The sequence below is a fragment of the Dasypus novemcinctus genome, chromosome X (genome assembly GCF_030445035.2).
Source record: "Dasypus novemcinctus isolate mDasNov1 chromosome X, mDasNov1.1.hap2, whole genome shotgun sequence".
In the NCBI taxonomy this organism is placed as follows: Eukaryota; Metazoa; Chordata; class Mammalia; order Cingulata; family Dasypodidae; genus Dasypus; species Dasypus novemcinctus.
In genome coordinates this window covers 53664409-53687100 of record NC_080704.1, presented here as the reverse complement: position 1 = coordinate 53687100, position 22692 = coordinate 53664409, and the positions used below count along the sequence as shown (strand labels likewise).

At 37.8% G+C, this 22692-nt stretch overlaps 1 pseudogene; it reads left to right on the top strand.

The window, feature by feature from the left end:
• The first annotated feature begins 15270 nt into the window (after positions 1 to 15270).
• On the top strand, positions 15271 to 17272 carry LOC101441391 (ras-related protein Rap-1b-like; annotated as a pseudogene).
• The last annotated feature ends 5420 nt before the right edge of the window (positions 17273 to 22692 follow it).

The window sequence follows — 22692 nt, the reverse complement described above, 5'->3', positions numbered from 1 at the left end:
ATCTATTCCTTCACTTACTTTTTCCAGTGTTTGCGTCATGTAGTTGAGGTGACCTTGTTACTGGCATAAATGTTTATGATTGTTCTTTCTTCTTGAAGAATGATCTCTTTCACTAATATGTAGTGTCTATCTTTGTCCCTCACAATTGTTTTTCATTTAAAGTCTATTTCATCTGATATTAATATAGCTACTCCTGCCCTTTTTTGGTTATTGTTTGTCTGTAAAATTGTTTTGTATGTGTTCACTTTCAATCTCCTTGAATCTCTGAGTCTAAGATGTGTGCTTGTAGACAGCATATAGATGGGTCTTATTTCCTTATCCAATCTTCCAATCTGTGTCTCTTAACAGATGTGTTTAATCCATTGACATTCAGTGTTATTACTTTCCATGAAATATTTATATTAAGCATATTTTCTTGGGATTTGTGTTTGTCATGTTTTGTTTGATTTTTCCTCTCTTTTTGTCTTTTTAGTTGTTCTTACATTCTCCTCCAACTCTGTCTCTCCTGTTTTTTTCTTTTCTCCTGCAGAACTTCCTTTAGTATTTCTTGAAGGGCAAGTTCCTTGTTGGCATACTCTTTTAGTTTCTTTTTATCTGTGAATATTTTGAACTTTCCATCATTTTTTAATTCCAGCTTTGTTGAATAGAGTATTCTTGGTTGGAAATTTTTTCCTTTTTGTACCTTGACCATGTCATATCACTGCCTTCTTGCCTCTATGGTTTCAGATGAGAAATCAGCACTTAATCTTATGTTGTCTCCTTTGTATGTGATGGTTCTCTTTTCCCTTGCTGCTTTTATTATTTTCTCTTTGTCAGGAGCATTGGGTAACTTGACAAGTATATGTCTTGGTGTAGACCTGTTGGGATTTATGCTGTTTACGGCACATTGTGCTTCCTGGACATGTACATTCATCTCCCTCAATAGGTTTGGGAAGTTTTCAGTCATTATTTCCTCTAACACCCTTTCTGTTCCCTTTCCCTTCTCTTCTCCTTCTGGGATTCCTATAATGTGTATGTTTGTGTGTTTTGCATTGTCATTGAAGTCCCTAAGTCCCTGCTGGATTTTTTCTAACTTTTTATTGATCAATTCTACTATCCTTTTGATTTCAGATGTTCTGTCTTCTACATCACTAATTCCTTCCCCTGCCTCTTAAAATCTGCTATTATTTGCTGAGAGTGTATTTTTGTTTTCTTGAATTGTGCTTTTCATCACCATCATATCTATTATCTTTTTTTGTGTATGATTACACTCTTCCTTCACTTTATTACATTGGTCTATGATATATGCTTTTAGAGCCTTGATTAGTTGTTTGATGTTCCATTCCTCTTCCTGGTTTTTAATTTGTTCATTGGATTTGATCATGTTTTCCTGATTATTGGTGTGGTTTGTAGTTTGTTGTTGCTGTCTGGTTATAATTTTATCCTGATGCTTTATTCAGTTGATTAGTTTCTTTATATAGTCTTGGGCATTGATTAGTTTTTGTTTTTGTGTGCATGTTAAATTTTCTTTTTGTCACTTTGTTGTTGTTATTCTATTTCCTTGTTGTTGACTAAGTTCCCTTGAAGGAAAATATTAGGGACAGAGAAAGCAAAATTATAAATAAAAATTATAATAGTAATATTGATAGTACATATTAGCAGAATAACCATGTGTGGTCTAAGCAATTGGATATTAAACTCATGTAATCTGTGTACAGTTATAACAGTAAAAAAATGGAGTACCTATAATGAGATAGTAAACTGAATATGGGGCAGAATATAGTATGAATTAAAAGGCCAGTGTGGTCAGGAGAGTGGGAAAGAAAAAAGAAAGGACAATAATATAAAGAGTGAATAAAAGATAGGAAACAAAATATAGGTATTAGAAATAAAAAGTCAGCAAAATTGGGGAGCTAAACAAAGAGTGTTGGAATGTAAGAGAAACAATAAATGATGGAAGATAGAAAGATATAAGGGGATAGCATTGGTAGCCAAAATCAGTACACACAGAAAAGAGGAAATTGAGGATGAGGAAACTCAGCAATTAAGAAACACTGCCTACAGCAATTAATATAAAAAAAAGAGAACAGAAGAAAAAAAGGGGGAAAAAATTCAAGCAAGAAAAAAAAAAAGATGAAAGGGCCATGGGGAGATAAAGAGGAAGGAAAAACAAGAAAACAAACCAACATATAAGACCAGACAAAGCCTCAAGCAAGGAATCCTCTTTGCAATTGAATAAACTACTTAGGAGTCTGACATGCCCCCTTTCTCTCTTCCTCATTTCCCTCTCTCCCTGGGCAGCAGGAAACTGTGTGAGGGGTCCCATAGAAGATTCAAATTGGTCCCTGTTGAACCAACTCACCACAGAAAATAATGACTCTTAATTTCTTGAGAGAGCACCCACACCTTGCCAGGAACTGTAAATATGCTATTGGAAGCCTGCAAAACACATCCTATTGTCCCTCTCCCTTAGGTGTGCTACAGGAGAGCTAGTTAATTTTCTGACTCCACCTTCATTCAGACCAAGTTTCCTATCCCAGGGCATTTAGGTAAATCAGGCTCTCTCAGCATATTTGCCTCTCCTCTCTTCCTAGACTCTCCCCAAGCCAGTTGGTATACTCCCCCAAGCTCAAAAAAAAGGGGGCCATAAAATTAAACCTGCACTCCTCAGGACACTCTGCACCTCCCACCAAAGCCCTCCCACTCCCAGAGTTAGTCCAAGACTGGAGGCTAGGGGAATGCCAGATTTTGGGGAGTGCTGGGTTTGGGAAATGGAGGCCTGGGATAATGTAGACTTGGAATGTGGGTCTGTGGAATGTGGGTTACAGGGTTTCAGGGAACACAGGCTTGGGGATTGCATGTTTGTGGAATACACAGCTTAGTAACACTGCTGCACAACCAGCAGTTTTCAGGGAAAGCTGAAGCCCTCAGCCCTAGGGGAAAGGGTTTTACCTTCCCACAGCTTCCAAATTCAGGGTTAGAAACTCACAGTTTTACCTTGAGCAAGCACTATTTTTGTTGCAGTCTCTCCAGATTGAAGTCCAGACACCTCCTGCTTTTCAGGTTCCCAAAACATCCTGCTCTGGCAAGATTCCACCCCCTCTCAGCCAGTCCTTTGCAGGAGAGATGATGAGGTGTATTCACTTGGATGCCATCTTCTAGGGTCCCAAAACAGCATTTCTTAATAGTATTTTGTTCTTGTAATACAAACATTCAAGACTGGTGATATAAGAAATGGTTTTAAAAAATCATACCATGTTCATTAATTGTTTTCTTCTGTCAAGTATTACCCTATTCCTCAACTTTTTTACATTTTTCAAATTTTTGTTATATAATGTTACTCTGCTGTGATAGTCATGAGTCTCCTCCAAGGCCATCATACTGGCCTCTAGGCTTGGCATGCTTGATACTGCATTTTTGAGTGGTAAAAGTTTTTACCCTTGGCTTCCATGAACAATAGTAAAGTTGTTTCTCTGCAAGAATTTAGCTAAGAAATTGTTTAAATAAAACAATAATTCTTAATACCTTATCCTACTACAACAAAGTCATGCATCCTTTTTCAACTGAGCAACTGGCACAAATGTAATGTGGTCTCTTTCTGTTTACTGTTTCTTTTTCCAATCAGTAGCTCAAAGAAAAGATGGAGTAATTGACTTTTAGAATCCTGCCAAAATGATATAGTAAGCAGTGCAGAACATTGTAGGGTTGGTTCCATTGTATTAGAATCTCATGTAAAACTCTAACATTACATTCCACTGGGATGTTATTTTCTGTATTTAACAATTCTAACACACTAAAATAGCAACTGTTACTTTTCATCGACTTTAGCATCTGATCTCAGGGACTTATAACAGAAAAAGATCTGCAGTTTGATTCTGAGTTTTGGTAACAAGGTAGCATCAAATATTTCTGAATAAACCATTTTGAGACATTTTGAGCCACTTGAAAAGTACTTCCAGCATACTATTTGGTGTTAGTTCAATAGTCACTCTGTGCTGAAAATTAAGAGCCCTAAACTCCATAAATGTCTAACTTCACAAAATGTAGTTATAATCGAAGGAGTTACTATTTGTCTAAATTACACAGCAATTTTTAACAAACAGCAGCTACTACAAAGGAAATGACAGAAAAAAGTAACTTCACAAAAATACACTAAAATATTTGACAATTTTATGCAGGATCTGCCAGAGTTTTAGAGTGTAATATTTAATAGCACAATTGATCAAGGTCTAAGATGTGAAGGTACCACTTCAAGATAACAGGGAAAAATCACTCTGAAGACTAACAACATAGTATATAAGAATGCACACTTTATAATATAAAATCTGTGTAAACATAGTAGTTGCAAAAAGCATTTGATCTTCTCTTCGCTTGTAAAAATGGTGGTCCAGATTTCAATGTAAATTAGCAACCTTCAACTCTTATGTGGCAGGAATCTTGTTTTCACCTTCCATTTTTTCCACCCCAGTCTGTGTCATGAGGTCTGCAATTGTTGTGGGAAACTGACTTACCTATTTGTTGCTTCCTGTTATTGTAGACGATGTTGCAAGTTGCTTCCTGTTATCGTAGAGGTTGTTGAAAGTTGCCTCCTATAGCAAACAGCTGCTCATTAGCTTCCAAATATATACCATGTGGAAACTAAGGTTGAGACTCTGAGTTTCAGAAGCTGTGAGTACCCTGGTCCCATCTTTATCTCCTCTCTCAGGTCTTTCTTTCTGTCCCTTTATTTTGTAAGTTCTGCATTGCCTTCCCTTCGAGGCAACCGATTGCTGACTTAGTGCAGCAACTGACACCCAATGTGGGGCCCAAAGGGAAGAAGTCTTGCTTGGAGTGAAACTAAAGGTGATGTAATGGCATAAAGCCCCTAGTGGTACAGAAAACCTTCCAAATCCTTAGTAAGTAAGGACACTCTTGGGTGTTTTTGCAGGGTTATGATGGGAAACAGAGACAGTTCACCAAAATGTCACCTGTATGTATGTCTCTTGAAACAACTTCTCAAAGCAAAAGGAGCTAAGGTCACTGAGCCTTGTATTTTGGAACTTTTACAGGTTATAGAAGAACATTGCTCATGGTTCCTAGCAATAGGAGGTTTAGAGTTAAGAGACTGGGGAAAAGTGGGAAAAGAGTTAGAAAAATTACTTGTACGAGGTGTTCCGCTCCCTATTACTATTTGGCCCATTCTGATTATAATTAAATCTGTTTTGGAACCTTTGCAAACAGAAGATGAGGAAGAGAAAAAAGAAAATAGAGAAAGTGAGGAAGGTCCTCTCTCTAAATTTTTTTATACTGAATCTAAAGTTATTTTGCTTTCAGCTCTGCCATTAACTGACTTTAGAAAGTCACTTTTCTCCTGCTGATACCTCTTCCCCCTCCTATGCCTGGAGATGCTCAGCCAAAGTTTTCAACTTTCCAACAAGACATTTTACAGGCTAGAAGGGAGGGTGAATTGGAGGCACTTCAAATGGCCTTTCCAGTCACTGTATGAGAAAGAATAGCTCCTGGAGTGGATCCTCAAAATCTGAATGGGGTTTATGAGTTCACTCATGAATGCTTCCCATTTAAAATTTTGAAAGAGTTCAAAGCAGCCATGCAACAGTATGGTCCAAATCCTCCTTTTACCTATGGAATGGTGCAGGGGCTGGCTGAAGGCTCTAGGCTCCTCCCGGCTGACTAGTCTGCATTAGCACGCATCACCTTAGGGTCTGGAGAGTTTTTACAATTCAAAACCTGGTGGACAGATCATGCTAGACTCAGGCTGCTCATAATAGAGCCCATAATATCCCCATTTCCTTGGATCAGTTAGTGGGGTGAGGAGTTGGGTGGGAGTAGATGAGCAATTAGCGATGAATGATCAAGCCATTGCACAGGTTCGGTGCTGTTGCTTAAGAGCCTGGGTAAAGACTGAGGTTAAAGGCCAGCCTCCGGTGTCATTCCAAAAAATATTACAGGAACCTAAAGAACCCTACCCTGACTTTATTGCTTGGTTACAAGAGACTATCAAAAAACAGGTCAATAACTTAGAGGCTGCAGATACTATTTTTCAGCTAATGGCTTATGAAAATGCTAATCAGGATTGTCAGAAGGCTATAAGGGTTATGAAGGGTAGAGTGGATTTGACTGGATATATTAAATTGTGCCAGGATGTAGGGGTGGAGGGGCACTGTGCTACAATGATGGCTCAGGCTATGGTAGGGATGAAAATCAGTAAAAGGTTTTCTGAAGAATGCTTTAATTGTGGAAAAACTGGTCATATGAAAAAAGATTATTGGAAAGTGTCTGAGGGAAAAAAAATGCCATTCAAACGGAATATTTCAGCTCAGAAATGACCTGAGCTGTGTCCCCACTGTGGTAAAGGATATCATTGGTCTATCCTATGTTGGTCTAAATACCATAAAGATGGCACCCCCTTGTCAGGAAACTTCCAGCAGGGCCTGCTCCTAGCCCCATTCCAAAAGGGAGTTTTCTCCATTCAACAGAGCAACCCCAGTACTCCCCTATACTCCGCAGTGCCCTTGACTTATCCCCTGCCATGGTAGGAAGCACAGCCATAGATACCCTACGGCAGAACCTGTTACCTTGCTTCCAGGGGATACCCCTGTCTGTGTAAAAATGGGAATAAGGAGACAGAAATAGATTAAGAAGGAAATTGAGAGGAGGAAAACTGGAAAAGAAAGGCTGAATTATAAAAGGAAGAAATGAAGAAATTCTAAATTAATAGATTTGGAACTGCTTTTGTGTTTGTTCAATGTCAGTGTGTATGTTATGTAATTGTCTTAGTGTATGTTGTAACTGTTTTTGTGATTGTTCATTTGTGATTGTATATTTTGATATCTCCTGATGGTAATATAATTTGATAAATAAAAGTTTCTGAAAGAGCTCTATTCAAATGGTCAAAAAGTTAAATAAGTACTTGTATTATTACCTAAGTTTAAAATGTTAATGAGATCTCTATAGTTGTAAGTCTTGATTAATAGAATTACTGTAAGTCTCTTCATAAAAAAGTTCTTGCTTAAATTAAAATGAATAATTAATTTTTCTTCATAGGATAAAATGAAAGATGTAAAAGTTAAGCAAATATTGAAAAAGGTAAAAAGTTTGTGGGAATGCTAACTGAAATTTAATAAGGTTTATTTTGTCCTAAAATAAAATGGTTAGTTTTATAAAATCAAAAATGAAGATATGTTGGATAAAACTAGTGTGCATATAGCAAGTTGTAAAAGTATTATGGTAGCATTCAGTGAGATAATGTGTTTCGTAAAAGTAAAATAATCCTGAATGAATACAAAATGTGCAAAAACTACGTGAAAAAGGTAACAATGGACTTTTGCAGTTCTTCAAGGCTTTCTGCCCTAGTCTGGCGGCAATGAATCTGGCTGCATAGAAGAAACCTGTGGCAGTGACCCTACTAAGAAACATCAGAGACAATGGTATCTTAAGGGCCTGGAACAGGCAAACAATTGGGACAAACTGTAAGGTCCCTGCTACTCTATCAAATTATTAAATGTTGTTTGTTTGGGTAAGACAAAACTGTACCCTCTGCTGTAATTGATAAAGTACAATGATTTCTCATGTTAGTAGAATTTGTAATATCCCAATTTGTTGGAATACTAAAAATCTTTTATCCTTCAATGAGATGTGTTAATTGGGAAAGGTCCTTCTTGAGCATAGGAGGACCTCCAGCAGGCTGCCTTAAAAGGAAAAATAATAAATAAATAAATAAATAAATAAATAAATAAATAAATAAGAGAGAGAGAAGGTGGATATTGGCTTAGCCTGGGAATTGGATATGGCCAGCACCAATATTGGCTTTAGGTGGGATTTGTGGCAAAGGCAACATTCTAATTGAGTACCCCTCGGGTTTTAGTCACAATTGTGGGAAAAGGCAATAAGTACAAAATGAAAAAGCAATTGTATGCAGCATAGGAAATCCTGCTAAAAGTGAAAGGCTTAACCCAATAGTGTCTAGTTACTCCAAAGACTGCCATCCCTATCCAGGGTTGGATTGCAAATACCAAAAGTAAGACAAAAATGATGGACTGTTGTGAATCACCCTCTATGGGAGAGAGATCTGTGGAAGAACATCTGGGATACCTGCCAGCAGTGACAGGTAACTGTCTGTCATGTCCCTGCCCACTCCTCTAACATCCCTCTCAGGACTGTTGAGGCAGATGCCTCATGAAGATCTATACAAATGAGACCTGAGAAAAAGCAGAGTGGCTCCACCGGAAAGGCGAATGTTGTGAGTACCAGACCTTGTAGTGTCTAGTGCAGTGGTTCCAGCTGCCTGTTGTTCACCAGCAGTTTGTGGACATCACCCATGAGTGTCCTTCATGCTCCAATGACTGTGACATCAGTCTCCTCCTGCTCTTGGGAAGCGCCGGATGTGCTTTCACTGCTACAGGCACTACATCGAGACTCTTATAACAAACCAGCTATTGTTTTCTACCAGGAAAATGAGTCCTCACAATGATGGACTAAGCTAATTCAACACTAAGTTGTGGCCTCAGGTCCAGGGAAGATGCTAAGAGCAGGACCAATGAAGGCATTGAAATTATGTGATAAACTTCCAGCTGCTCCAAGCACTAAATGGGGAAGTAACAATAATTTGTCATTGCCTATGCCTCAAACTACACAAATTGGGGGAAATGAGGTCATTTTTGATTGAGTACTGGCCTATATAGCCTTACTGGTAGGAAATCTTAAGCCCATGAGAAATAAATCATGTGCTAGTTGGAAGTGTGTATAATCTGCCTTCGTTGCTTTATAAAAAAAAAGAGGAGATGTTGTGGGAAACTGGCTTATCTATTTGTTGCTTCCTGTTATTGTAGAATTGTTGAAAGTTGCTTCCTGTTATTGTAAATGTTGCCTTATTGTAGATGTTGCAAGTTGCTTCCTGTTATTATAGAAGATGTTGCAAGTTGCTTCCTGTTATTGTAGAGGTTGTTGAAAGTTGCTTCCTGTAGCAAACAGCTGCTCTTTAGCTTCCAAATAAATACCATGTGGAAACTAGGGTTGAGGCTCTGAGTTTCAGAAGCTGTGAGTCCTCTGGTCCCATCTTTATGTCCTCTCTTGTGTCTTTCTTTCTGTTCCTTTATTTCATAAATTCTGCATCACCTTCCCTTCGAGGCAACCAATTACTGACTTAGCGCAGCATGCAATGTTTTTTCTCTGGATCGTCAATGCAACTCCTCATATCATCAATTCTTCCAATGATCTGGTCAGGCATAGTCTGAAATTTATCTTGCATCAGTTGCAGGAATATCTGCACCATCAAGGCGAGATTCTGCATGGTCCTGAGGTCAGTCTCGACAATCTCTGCAGTTCTCGGCTTCATGGTCAAGTTTCATTAATAATTATCTAATGTTATTATGTTTTGTATTTCCTTGATTTCCATTCTAATATTTGCTATTTTCTTCCTACTGCTTGCCTTTTTTATTAACAAACCAATCTTATTAATACATATTAATAAACACGCAGTTTATCCAGAGTGTACTACAATCAATGGTATTTGGTATAATCACATAGTTGTGCATTTGTCACTTCAGTCATTATTAGAGCATTTTTATTATTTCAGTAATAATAACAAACAACATAAAATGGACACACAAGCAAGAAAATTCCTCACCTCGCAATCCCTTTATGCTTCCTTCACTGTATAAAGGTGCTGTGTCTGGCTATTCTATCCAAAGTGTATAATTAATGGCTTTTAGTATAACCACAATGGTGTGCATTCATTTTCTCAGAAAATTTAGAGCAATTTTATTACTCTAAAAAGAAAGACTCCACACCCAGTAGCATTCCTTCCTCACACCTACATAAACACTAATCTCCTTTTATCTTTATAAGTTGATTTATATTTACATTTTATATAAATGGAATCTTACAATATGTAGTACTCTGTGTCTGGACTCCTTCACTTAGTATGTTTGTTTTTTTGTCTTATATTAACATTTTGTACTATTGACTTACATTTGTTCAGCTTCAAAGAAAAACAGTTATATATGTGGCTCAACCCATATTCATATTTCACATAATATATTTATATTTCACATAATATATTTTGTTCATAATAGGGCAATCATACAGTATTTGACCTTTTGTGTCTGGCTTGCTTCACTCAACATAATGTCCTCCAGGTTCATCCATGTTGTCATATGTTTCACAACTTCATTTCTTCTCACACTGCATAATATTCCATTGTATGTATACTCCACAATTTGTTTATCCGTTCATCAGTTGATGGACACCTGGGTTGTTTCCATCTTTTGGCAATTGTGAATAACACTGCTATGAACATCGATGTGCAGGTATCTGTTCGTGTTACTGCTCTCTGTTCTTCTGGTATTGCCAGGTCCCATGTGCTTGCCTTGTCTTTAATTTGCTTTTCATTTTCCTGGATTCATAAAGTGAAAGCCCACCATATTGATTTGAAATATTTCTTATTTTCTTATATAGCTTTATACCTACATAAATTTTCCTCATAGCTCTACTTTAGATGCGTTCCATAAATTTTAATATGATGTGATTTCATTTTCTTTCAGGTCAAAATACTTCTAATTTCCCTTTAATTTCTTCTTTGAGCCAGGGATTTTTAAAGCACCGATATTTAATTATCAAATATTTGTGGATTCCTCTATTTTTTGTTAATTTCTAATTTAATTCTATTATGATCGAAAGTATATACTTTGTATGATTTCAGTCTTCTAAAATTTATTTGTGCTAACTTTATGGCCTACAAGATGGTCTATTTGTGGAAATTTCCATGTGCACTTAAAAGAATGTATACCATGTTGTTGTTGGGTGGAGTGTTCTATAGATGTCAGTTAGGTCAAGTTGTTTGCTGCAGGTCTTATATAGCCTTGCTGATTTTCTGTCTAGTTGTTCTGTCAATTATTGACAGTGGAATATTGAAGTATCCGAATGTATTATTTAATTGTGTATTTCTCCCTTCAATTCTTTCAGTATTTGTTTCTTGTATGTGTTAGGCATAATAATGGTGCTCAAAGATGTCTAAGTCCTACTCCTTGGAACCTGTGACTATATTTTGTTATGTGGCAAAAGAGAATTAAATTAGCAGATGGAATTAAGATTGCTAAACAGCAGACCTTAACAATATCTGAAATCACTCTTAGACTAAAATGAATCATCATAAAATCTTACAACCAATGCCAAGTTAGAAAAAGCACGTGCTTTCATTTTACAGTGAGGTAACAAGATCCAGTATCCCACATCCATTATGTAAGGAAACAAAATATTTGGGTTCTTCTTCATCCCTTTGTGTGACATTGAACAAACTATTTTCACTGAGCTTCAATTTCATATCTTCTAAAATATTTTATACATATTGCAGGATAATATGTATTAAAACTGGAACTCCTCAAATAGATATTAAGAAATGGAGATAAAATGATCTAAAGCTCATTTTATGCAGTGAGATGGTGTGTTTGAAAACATTCGTTGCATGGGCCCTGGGAGCCAGCAACTCTTTCTCACAAAAATCCCAAGAGTAAAACAAGGGGGAAAAGCTGGAGAATGTACCATATCTCACAGAAAATGCCATTAATGACCAATTCCAGTGTTCTTTTACAGTCTGTATATTTAACTCCAAGAAAGAACTGCCTCACTTAGGCTTCTAAAAACCCTTTTGCTGCCATGGTGAAGCAGAAACTCCTCCCTCCACACCCAACTTACCATCATTAGACTTGGAAAATTTAAGATGGCATTACCTCAGCATTGTTTCTGTGACTTTCACTGTGAGACTGAACCCCTCAGAGAATTCAATTACCTGTTCCTCTTCTGAAATCCCTCTGTGTGTTCTCAATTTGGATCTCCCACTGTCAGCCTGTTCTCTAGTGCCATCTCCATCTCACTCTACCCCTGCTAGCACACACCCACTCACACAAATTACACCCACACAATGACTCCAAAATCAAGTGCAGGCTTGTGAAATGGCAGACTTTCTGAAAACCACAAATGTAGATATCAAGGCAATCTCCAGTTATATAAGCTGTGGGGCCCAGTGCAACATAAAAATGCAGGGCCCGTATAAAAGCAGGAACAAAATACCATGAAAGGTACTAAAATATAAAGCCTTTTCCTCATCTCTCTCCTCTCCACTTAAGCCATGATGTTTTTTAATTTGCTATTCAATGTTGTTCTAAGAAAAGAAAATTTAAAATTTTAATTATTAGCATGAATATTACCATTCACCTTTATATTGTCTAATGCTACTTTAAAATGCAAATTTGAGGCCATTTAGCTGTATACAGAATCACCAAAATTACATAATTCGGGGTTTTTTTGGTAGCTCATACATGCATATATATTTTATTCTTACCAGAAAATGAAAATGCTGCACAAGACAGTCAATTATTTTTATTTCATTTCTTGGTACACAGGTATTCTGCCAACACTCTCTATGTTCAGCTTACTGATGAGTAAGGAAGGATTGAAAGGAAAAGGAACCATGGATTGTCCCAATTTCTCTTTCATTCTGTTTTATTGTTTTCAGAGTAAGTGGTTGGTTAACATGGAGAAGCGACATGAGTAAGAAAGGATATAATTGGGTTACTTGATTGGCTGTGTTTCTTATAACACCATTGCCTTCTTAGCAAGTTTTGGTTAAAATGGTAAATATGGCTTCTCAGGAATGTCAGCAAGTCTACTTACTCAGTCATAGAGTAAACTTACCTTTAGTTTGAGTTTCTTTGATCCACTGGAATTCTGTGCTTTCACATATGGTATCATGAATGCTGTATGTGAAAGGGTTGACAAGGAATGGCAGGCACACGTGTCGTCCATATATTCTCTGCTTCTGCTTCTGCTCTCTTGTTCCATCAGACTTCACTTACAATATACAAGGTCAAGGATAAAATTATTAAGAAAATTCAAGATGGCAATAGCAAGACATTAAACCAAACCTGGGGCCCTTCTGAGCACAGGACCTTGTATGACTGCATCAGTCACACATCAATGCAGTTGGCCCTGAGGCAATCTTTCCCTTCAACTTCCACCCATTTAGTCAGCTTTGCTATTTACTTTCTCTCTGAATCATATTTCAAAGCAGTTTGTAAATACATGTCTGTATTCATCACTGTCGGTTGGCATGCCAGGGGACACATGCTCAAGCAGGATTGTTCTTTCTTCCCACTTGCCCCCACAAACTGCACTCAAACTGGGTGTTTTAGGAGGCTTTCTGGAAAAGCATATACCAGTCCTTTGCAATCTCCTCTTGCACCACTAAGTTATCTTGATGGGCTCAAAAAATGTTAAAAGTGACCTGAGGGCTTTAGCCTTGATATCATCCAGGAGGCAATGTGACTTCCCTGGAGTGAAGTTTGTACCTGGAAAACATTTCTGACTCATTTATCTTTTTTTTCCCTTTATTTTATCATTGTCTATTTTAACTGCTTTGTTGAGATGTAATTCACATGCTGTAAAATTTATCCTTTTAAAGCATACAATTCAATGATTTTCAGTATATTCACCCATATATGTAGCCATTACCACTATCTAATTTCAAAATATTTTCATCACCCCAAAAAGAAACTCCCTATCTATTACCCTATCCTCTTCCTCCCCTAGGCCCTGGCAACCAATAATCTACTTTCTATCTATGGATTGGCCTCTTCTAGACAATTCATATAAATGGAATCAAACAATATGTGACCTTTTATGCCTGACTTCTTTCACTTAGCCTAATGTTTTCTAGGTTCATCCATATTCTACAATGTATCAGAACTTTATTCCTTTTTAAAATCTTTTATTATATATATATTTTAAAGATATATAAATCACACAAAATGTTACATTAAAAAATATAAGAGGTCCCAATATACACCCACTCTCCACCCACCCCACTCCTCCCACATCAACAACCTCTTTCATTAGTGTGGCACTTTCATTGCATTTGATGAATAGATTTTGGAGCACTGCTACACCAGATTATAGTTTACATTGTAGTTTACACTCTTCCCCAGTCCATTAAGGGGGTTATGGCAGGATATATAATGTTCTGCATCTGTCCCTGCAATATCATTCAGGACAACTCCAAGTCCTGAAAATGCCCCCATATCCCACCTCTTCTTCATTCTCACTGCCCTCAGTAACTCCCGTGGCCACTGTCTCCACATCAGTGATACAGTTTCTTCCATTGCTAGAGTCACAAAAATTCTATAGTAGAATACCAGTAAGTCTACTCTAATCCATATTTTATTCCTCCATCCTGAGGATCCTGGGATGGTGATACCTAATCCACCTCTAAATCAAGACGGGCCTTAGATCCCACATGGCAGTTGTAGACTCTCTTGTTCCCTGGTGTGGTGGATGACCATCCTCACCTCCCTGTTAGCTGACCTGGGTAAGTCCAATGAACCAGAAAGTAGGAGTCGCCACTCTGCTGAGACTCAGGGCCCAGCTGGCACATGGACAGTCCAGAGTTTCAAGTCGCCTAAGCATACACCAACCCCAGCGCCAATCACAGGTTTAGTAAAAGTGACAGAAGAGTCAAGTGTAGAGAGGTCACATCTGAATCCAACTCCATCAAATATTCCATTGTACAAATATACCACATTTTGTTTACCCATTCATCAGTCGATGGAAATTTGTTTCCAGTTCTTAGGTATTATGAATAAGGGTGCTAGAATATTCATGTACAAGTTTTTATGAAGACATATGTTTTCAATTCTCTTGGGTATATACCTGGGAGTGGAACTACTGGGTCATATGGTAGCTATCTGTTTAGCTTTTTGAGGAAATGCAAAACTGTTTCTCAAAGTGATTGCTCCATTTTACATTCCCACCAGCAGTGCTTGAGGGTTCCAGTTTCTTTATATCCTCATCAACCCTTGTTATTTTCTGTCTTTTTTATTATAGCTATGTTAACAAGTATGAAATGGTATCTCATTATTATTTTGATTTTGATTTCATTAATGACTAATGATGAGTATCTTTTTATATGTTTATTGGTTATTTCTTTGTCTTCTCCAGAGAAGTGTTTATTCAAATACTTTGCACAATTTGTGCTTGGTTTTTATTTTTGCAATAAGAATTCTTTATGTATTGTAGGTACAAGTTCCTTATCAGATATATGATTTGCAAATATTTTCTCCCATTCTGTGAGCTGTTTTTTCAGTGTCATATCTAAGAAATTATTGTCTAATCCAAGGACACAAAGAATTACTCTTATGTTTTCTTCTAAGAGTTTCAAAATTTTTTTCTCTTTTTAATTAAAGTTTATATTTAATTATATAATATATATATATAAAATGTTATATTAAAAAACAGAAACCTCGCCCAGAGTCAGGCGTGTAACCAGCCGGAGCGGCGGTGGCAGCGGCAGTACAGCCGTGGCGCCGGGAGCAGTGACCCGGAGGGAGCGCGAGGCGCGGGGAGACTCTGGCTGCGCGGACCCGGTGACAGCGCGAGAGGTACTAGATTTTGACAACTTCACACCATGCGTGAATATAAGCTAGTCGTTCTTGGCTCAGGAGGCGTTGGAAAGTCTGCTCTGACCGTGCAGTTTGTTCAAGGAATTTTTGTTGAAAAATATGATCCTACGATAGAAGATTCTTATAGAAAGCAAGTTGAAGTAGATGCTCAACAGTGTATGCTTGAAATCTTGGATACTGCAGGAACGGAACAATTTACAGCAATGAGGGATTTGTACATGAAAAATGGACAAGGCTTTGCATTAGTTTATTCCATCACAGCATAGTCCACATTTAATGATTTACAAGATCTGAGAGAACAGATTCTTCAAGTAAAAGACACTGATGATGTTCCAATGATTCTGGTTGGTAATAAGTGTGACTTGGAGGATGAAAGAGTTGTAGGAAAGGAGCAAGGTCAAAAATCTAGCAAGACAATGGAATAACTGTGCATTCTTAGAATCTTCTGCAAAATCAAAAATAAATGTTAATGAGATCTTTTATGACCTAGTACGGCAAATTAACAGAAAAACTCCAGTGCCTGGGAAGGCTCGCAAAAAGACATCATGTCAGCTGCTTTAATATACTAAATGCATTGTAGCTCTGAGCCAGGTCTGAAGAACTGTTGCCCAATTCAACAGTGCCAGCATTCCAACTTTGTTAAACCTACCAACATCTTAAATGGACTTTCCTGTGGTGGTACCCTTTTAAGAGGCGGATGAAAGCTACTACATCAGTTTGCACATTCTAATCACTTTCCAGTATCACAAGAGAGATTTTTACTTATATCATAGTCCTAGAGTATGCAGCTGGTAAAACCAGAGGCTATGTCCAGTATTACTGCTTAAGAGACATTCTTCATCCACCAATGTTGTACATGTATGAAAATGGTGTACTGTATACTTTAACACGCCCCATAAACTTTGTATTGGAGAGTACAATAATGTAAATCCTAAGAGCACCACTATTTTAGCTTAATAAAAGAAAGTCCAAAGAGCTCCTATATAGACTACTCCAGATAACTTCGCTTCTTTGATACTTGTAGCTTATTGTAATTTTTTTTAAGAAATTCAAGGTCATTATCATTGTATTGTACAAAATAAGCGCTTTTTGATTAACGCAGCTATATAGTTTTTTTAATTTTTGAAAAACCTGTGGAGACAATGATCTTGTCTTTAAAATATGATAGTCCTTTCAGTAAAATGTCTCAGATTAAAGACATTGCCTTTAATATCTGTTGGGAAGGAAATGTCCAGACTTTTCAAATCTCTTATTATATGTTTCCTTTTTTGTTTACATAGGGAACAATGTTTATAGTTGTGTGTACAGTGGGGGTCTACAACAAGAAGTGTATATTTTCAAACAATTTTTTAATGATTTAACAATTTTTGTAAATCATTTTCAGGCTTCTGCAGCTGTAGATTCTCACTGTGAATCCCTTGCTTGCTCATGCATAAGTGTATTTGCAATACCAAATATACAGGTTTAGTATTTTTGCCTGTTAGTGATTGTTTCACATGTGTAACGTTTTGGTTGAGATGTTAAATGGTGGACGAGTACTGTGGATGTGGATGTGGGAAGTAATTTTAATCATGTGTAATTGGTCACAAGGCCTAAGTTACAGTAACTATTGCTGTTTTATTTAACAATGCCTTGTTGCTTTGTATGCATTAACGTTTGGGTGTAAAGATTGTGTGTCTATCCAACAGGGAGCCACAGTATTTAAATTGACCAACCTAATGTTACAACTACTTTGAGGTGGCCAAATGTAAACTAAAAGCCTTAATTAAAGTGGTGCAATTTTGTATAACTTAGCATCAATAGTTCAATAAATTTGGATTGCCATGCAAGGGCTTGCATTATAATTACTTGCCACTTGAATGTTTTGTGTAATATTTAACAGTGCTAGTAAATAAATATGGGTTTAACTTTTTTAATGTAAAAAAACAAACAAACAAACAAAAAACCATAAAAAAACAATAAACATAAGAGGTTCCCATATACCCCACTCCCCACCCCCACCACATCATTTTTGTAAATTGTATTTTTTTTTGAAGATATATACATCACAGAAAAAAATGTTACACTAAAAAGATGTAAGAGGTTCCTGAACAACCCCACTACCCCACCCCACTCCGCCCACACCAACAACCTCCCTCATCATTGCGGCACACTCATCGCACTCGGTGAACACCTTTTGGGACACTGTCGCACTACACAGATAATAGTTTACCCTGTAGTTCGCACTCTTCCCCAGTACATTCAGTGGGTTATGGCAGGACATACAAAGTCCAGCATCTGACCCTGCAACATCATTAAGGACAACTCAAAATCCCAAAAATGCCCCCACATCACATCTCTTCTACCCTCTTAGAGTTTTAAAATTTAAGTTCTTACATTTAGGTGTCTGATCCACTTTGAGTTAATTTTTGTACATGATGTGAGTGAGATGTCTAACTTCATTTTTTTTTGCATGTGGATATACAGTTTTCCAAGCACAACTTGTTGAAGAGATTATTCTTTCCCCCATTGAAAGATCTTAGCAGTCTCATTGATAGTCAATTAACAGTAAATTTGAAGATTTATTTCTGTGCTTTCAATTCTATTCCATTGAACTATATGTCTATTCCATGCCAATACTACACAGTCTTGATTACTGTAACTACATAGTAAATTTACATCTGGAAGTGTGAATACTCCATCTTTGTTCTTTTTCAAGATTGTTTTGGGTGTTCAGCATCCCTTGCATTTCCATATGAAGTTTTTGAACATCTTATCGATTTCTGCAAATATGGCAGCTGGGATTTTGATAGAGTGCATTGGATCTCTAGACCAATTTAGGGATTATCGCCATGTTAATAATATAAGGCCTTTCAATACATGCATATGGGCTGTCTTCCCACTTATTTAGATCTTTGACTTTTTTCCAATGACGTTTTATACTTTGTAATGTAGAAGTTCTAAACCTCTTTTGTTAAATTTATTGTTTCTTATTCTTTTGGTTGCTGTTGTAAATGGAATTCTTTTCTACATTTCATTTTAAATAGTTCATTGTTAGTGTATAGAAGTACAATTTAATTTTGTATGTCAATCTCATATCCAGCAAACTTGCTGAACTTATTATTAGTCCTAATATATTTTTTGTCAATTCCTTATGATTTTCTATAAACAAAATCATGCCATCTGTAAGTAGAGATTGTTTTACTTCTTCCTTTCCAGTCTGGATGATTCTTATTTTGTTTTCTGCCAAAATTGCCCTGGCTAGTACCTCCATTACAATATTGAATAGAAGGGGTGAGAACAGAAATTTTTATATTGTTCCTGATCTTAGGGGGGAAAGCATTCATTCTTTCACTATTAATTATGATGTTAAGTTGGGTTTATTGTAAATATCCTTTCTCAAGTTGAGGTAGATCACTTATAGTCCTAGTTTCTTGAGTGTTCTTATTTTGAAAGAGTGCTGAATTTTATCAAATGCTATTTCTGCACCTGTTGACATAATCACATGATTTTTGTCCTTTATTATATTAATGTAACACAGCACAATGATTTTTTTAAATATACTTTTTAATTTTTTAAAAAAGATACTTAGATTACATAAATGTTACATAAAAAATATAGGGGATTCCCATATGCCCCACTCCCTACCCCTCCAACATTTCCCCACATTAACAACATCCTTCATTAATGTGGTACATTTTTTACAATTGATGAACACATTTGGAGCATTGCCACTAAGTGTGGATTATAGTTTACATTGTAGTTTACACTCTGTCCCACATAATTTTGTAAGTTATGGCAAGATATATAATGGCCTGTATCTTTCATTGCAATGTCATTCAGGACAATTCAAAGTTCCCAAAATGCCCCCATATCACACTTGTTTTTCCCTCTTCCTCCCCTCAGAACCTCCAGTGGCCCCTGCCTCCACATCAATGATATAAGTTCTTCCATTGCTAGAATCACAATAAGTCTATAGTAGAATACCAGTAAGTCTGCTCTAGCCCTTCATTCACTCCCCAATCCTGAGGTTTCTCGGATGGTAATACACACTCCACCTCTAACTGAGAGAGAGCTTAAATTTCATGAGGCAGATTGAGGGACTGTTTTGCTTGCAGTTGCAGACTCTCTCTGTTCCTTGAAATGGTCATTGTCCACCATCATCTCCTTGTTAGTTGTCCTGGATGAGTCCAATGGACTGGAGAGTAGGTGTTGCAACTCTGTTGAGATTCAGGGCCCAACTGGCACATGGACAGACCAAAGATATAAGTCTCTTGGACATAAACTTATCAACTCAATTATAACTATAAGTTCAAATAGAAGGGGCAGAAGAGCCATGTGTAGGGAAACCACAGGTGAGTCCAACTCTGTCACAATGGGAAGCATAAATTCCAAAGTAAGGTCCACTGGCAAGGCACCAAACTCCTGAGCTGTCTGCTCTGCCTATAGTATCTGGATGTCTCCAGAGCCCTCAGGAGCTCTGCTATTTGAGGGAATATTTACTTTGGCAGTCAATGAGCTCCTGCAGAGATGTGTATAAACTTACCCTCTGGAATGACCTCCTGACTCACTTTGAAGTCTCTTAGCCTTATAAACTCATTTGTCTTTACCTTTTCCCACTTTTGGTCAAGATCTTTTTCCAGTTGCATGGCTAGTTGGTGCTTGGTAGTAATCCCTTGGTGCCAGGGAAGCTCATCCCTGGGAATCACATCTCACGCTGGGGGGAAGGAATGTATTTATATGTTGAGTTTGGCTTAGAGAGAGGCCATATTTGAACAGTAAGCAGGCTCTCAGGAAGTAACTCTTAGGTACCCTGTAATACTAGGCTAAGTTTCAATTTCAAAAGTAAAGGTTCATAAGTACAGTCATCAATATCACAGGCCCGCCAATGGAACATCCTCCTTCACTAGTCACTGCCCCTATATTTAGGGGATTCTTCCTGTTCCATTAGAGAATATGGCAGAGCTCCCCAGGATGGAAATTCAATATTCTTTCGGTTAATGTATGAATTTCCACCCACCATGACAATATCCCAAGAACTTTTGAACACATTTATATGCTTTTTAAAAAAAGATTTATTATTTGTATCATACCCCTCCACACCATTGTCTGCTCTCTGTGTCCATTCACTGTGTGTTCTTCTGTGTCTTCTTGTCTTCTCTTTAGGCAGCACCAGAAACTGATTCTGGGACCTTCCAGAGTGGGAGAGAGGTGTTCAATCTCTTGCACCACCTTAGCTCCCCGGTCTTCTGTGTCTCTTATTCTCTCTCCTCTGGGTCTCTTTTATTGTTGTGTCATCTTGCAGTGCCAGCTCTGTGCTCAGGCAGCTTGCCACATGGGCAACCACTCCTGCATGGGCCAGCACTCTGCTCAGGCCAGCTCACTACACAGACCAGCACTCCACATGGGCCAGCTTTCTGCTCAGGCCAGCTCACCCCATGGGCCAGCTTACCTTCACCAGGAGGCCCTGGGAATCGAACCCAGGACCTCCCAAATTATAGATGGGAGCCCAACCGTTTGAGCCACATCCTGGTCTCTATATGCTTTTTTGGTATGCCCCAGGTGAACCTCCTCCCATGCATCCCCATCACTGACACCCCACACCAAAGATAATCCCCGTCACTGTTGTAACACTTCTGTGACCCAAAACTTCTTAAAAAATGAAGTTAACAAAATAACAAAATGCAATGAATAAGAAGATGAAATAATAATGATACTTTTAAAAATAGGAAAGAAAATATAAAAAATTTTTTAAAATTTGTGAATAAAAAATGAGTAAAATATTAAGAAAAATATTTTGACATTATGTCTTTCATCACTGTAATATCTGTTATCTTGTATGTACAGTTATATTTTCTTCTGTTTATTCCCCCAGGGTCTTACATTTTTCATTTTGTCTTCAAAGAAGCTTTAGGTTACAGAAAAATGATGTACAGAATATAGGGGATTCCCATATACCCAACATCTTCCATCTTTTCCCCTTTCCCCTATTAATAACATTTTACATGTGGATGGTACATTTGTTACAATGATGTACACATATTGAAACCTTGATACTAACCGTGGTCAATGATTTACATTATGGTTTACACTTTTATAAATTTTGGTGAAATTTAACTTAACCTGTATCCATCATTGCAAGATCATTTGGTACAATTCCATCACCCCCAAAAGGTCCCATGTCTCATCTGTTCTTTTCTTGTCTTTATTTTTTTAGTGTTACACTAAAAATATATACCCCGCATATACCCCCCAACCCCCTCACCCCACTTCTGCCCCCATAACAACAACCTCCTCCATCATCATAAGACATTCATTGCACTTGGTGGATACATCTCTGAGCACCGCTGCACCTCATGGTCAATGGTCCGCCTCATAGCCCACACTCTCCCACAGTCCACCCAGTGGGCAATGGGAGGACATACAATGTCCAGTAACTGTCCCTGCAGCACCACCCAGGACAACTCCAAGTCCCGAAAATGCCCCCATATCACATCTCTTCCTCCCACTCCCTACCCCCAGCAGCCACTATGGCCACTTTCTCCACACCAATTCCACATTGTTTTCAATTACTAATCACAATAGTTCATGAGTAGAATATCAGTAAGTCCACTCTAATCCATACTCTATTCCTGTATCCTGTGGACCTTAGAATGGTTGTGTCCACTCCACATCTATATCAAGAGGGGGCTTAGATTCCACATGGATGCTGGATGCAATTCTCCTGCTTTCAGTTGTAGGCACTCTTGGTGGTTGAACTTCTTCATCTCCATGTTAGCTGAGTGGGGTAAGTCCAATAAACCAGAGTGTAGGAGTTGCAAGTCTGTTGAGGCTCAGGGCCTGGCTATCACATGGTCAGTCCAGAGATTCAGGTTCCCTGGGTATACATTAAACCCCAGCACCAACTACAGTTCCAGTAAAAGTAACAGGAGAGACTTCGGGACAAAGATCACATCTAAGTCCAGCTCCATCACACAGAAACACAAACTCCAAAGTAGGGCCAACTGAGATGGTGCTGAACTCCATCTGCCATGACCATAGAATCTGTGGGTCTCTGTAGCCCTCAGAAGAACCAATAACTGGGGTTGTATCTACTTATCTGTCTCTGGGACTCTGCTCAGGTGTGCACAAGGGCAACCCCTCTGATAACCTCCTGGCTCTTTTTGGAGACTCATAGCCATATAAACTCAGTTGTCCTTTTCATTTCCCCCTTTTATTCAGGTCAAAAAGCATTTTTAACTCCTGGTATTATTATATGTAGACTGATATATTCTGCTGGTACGAG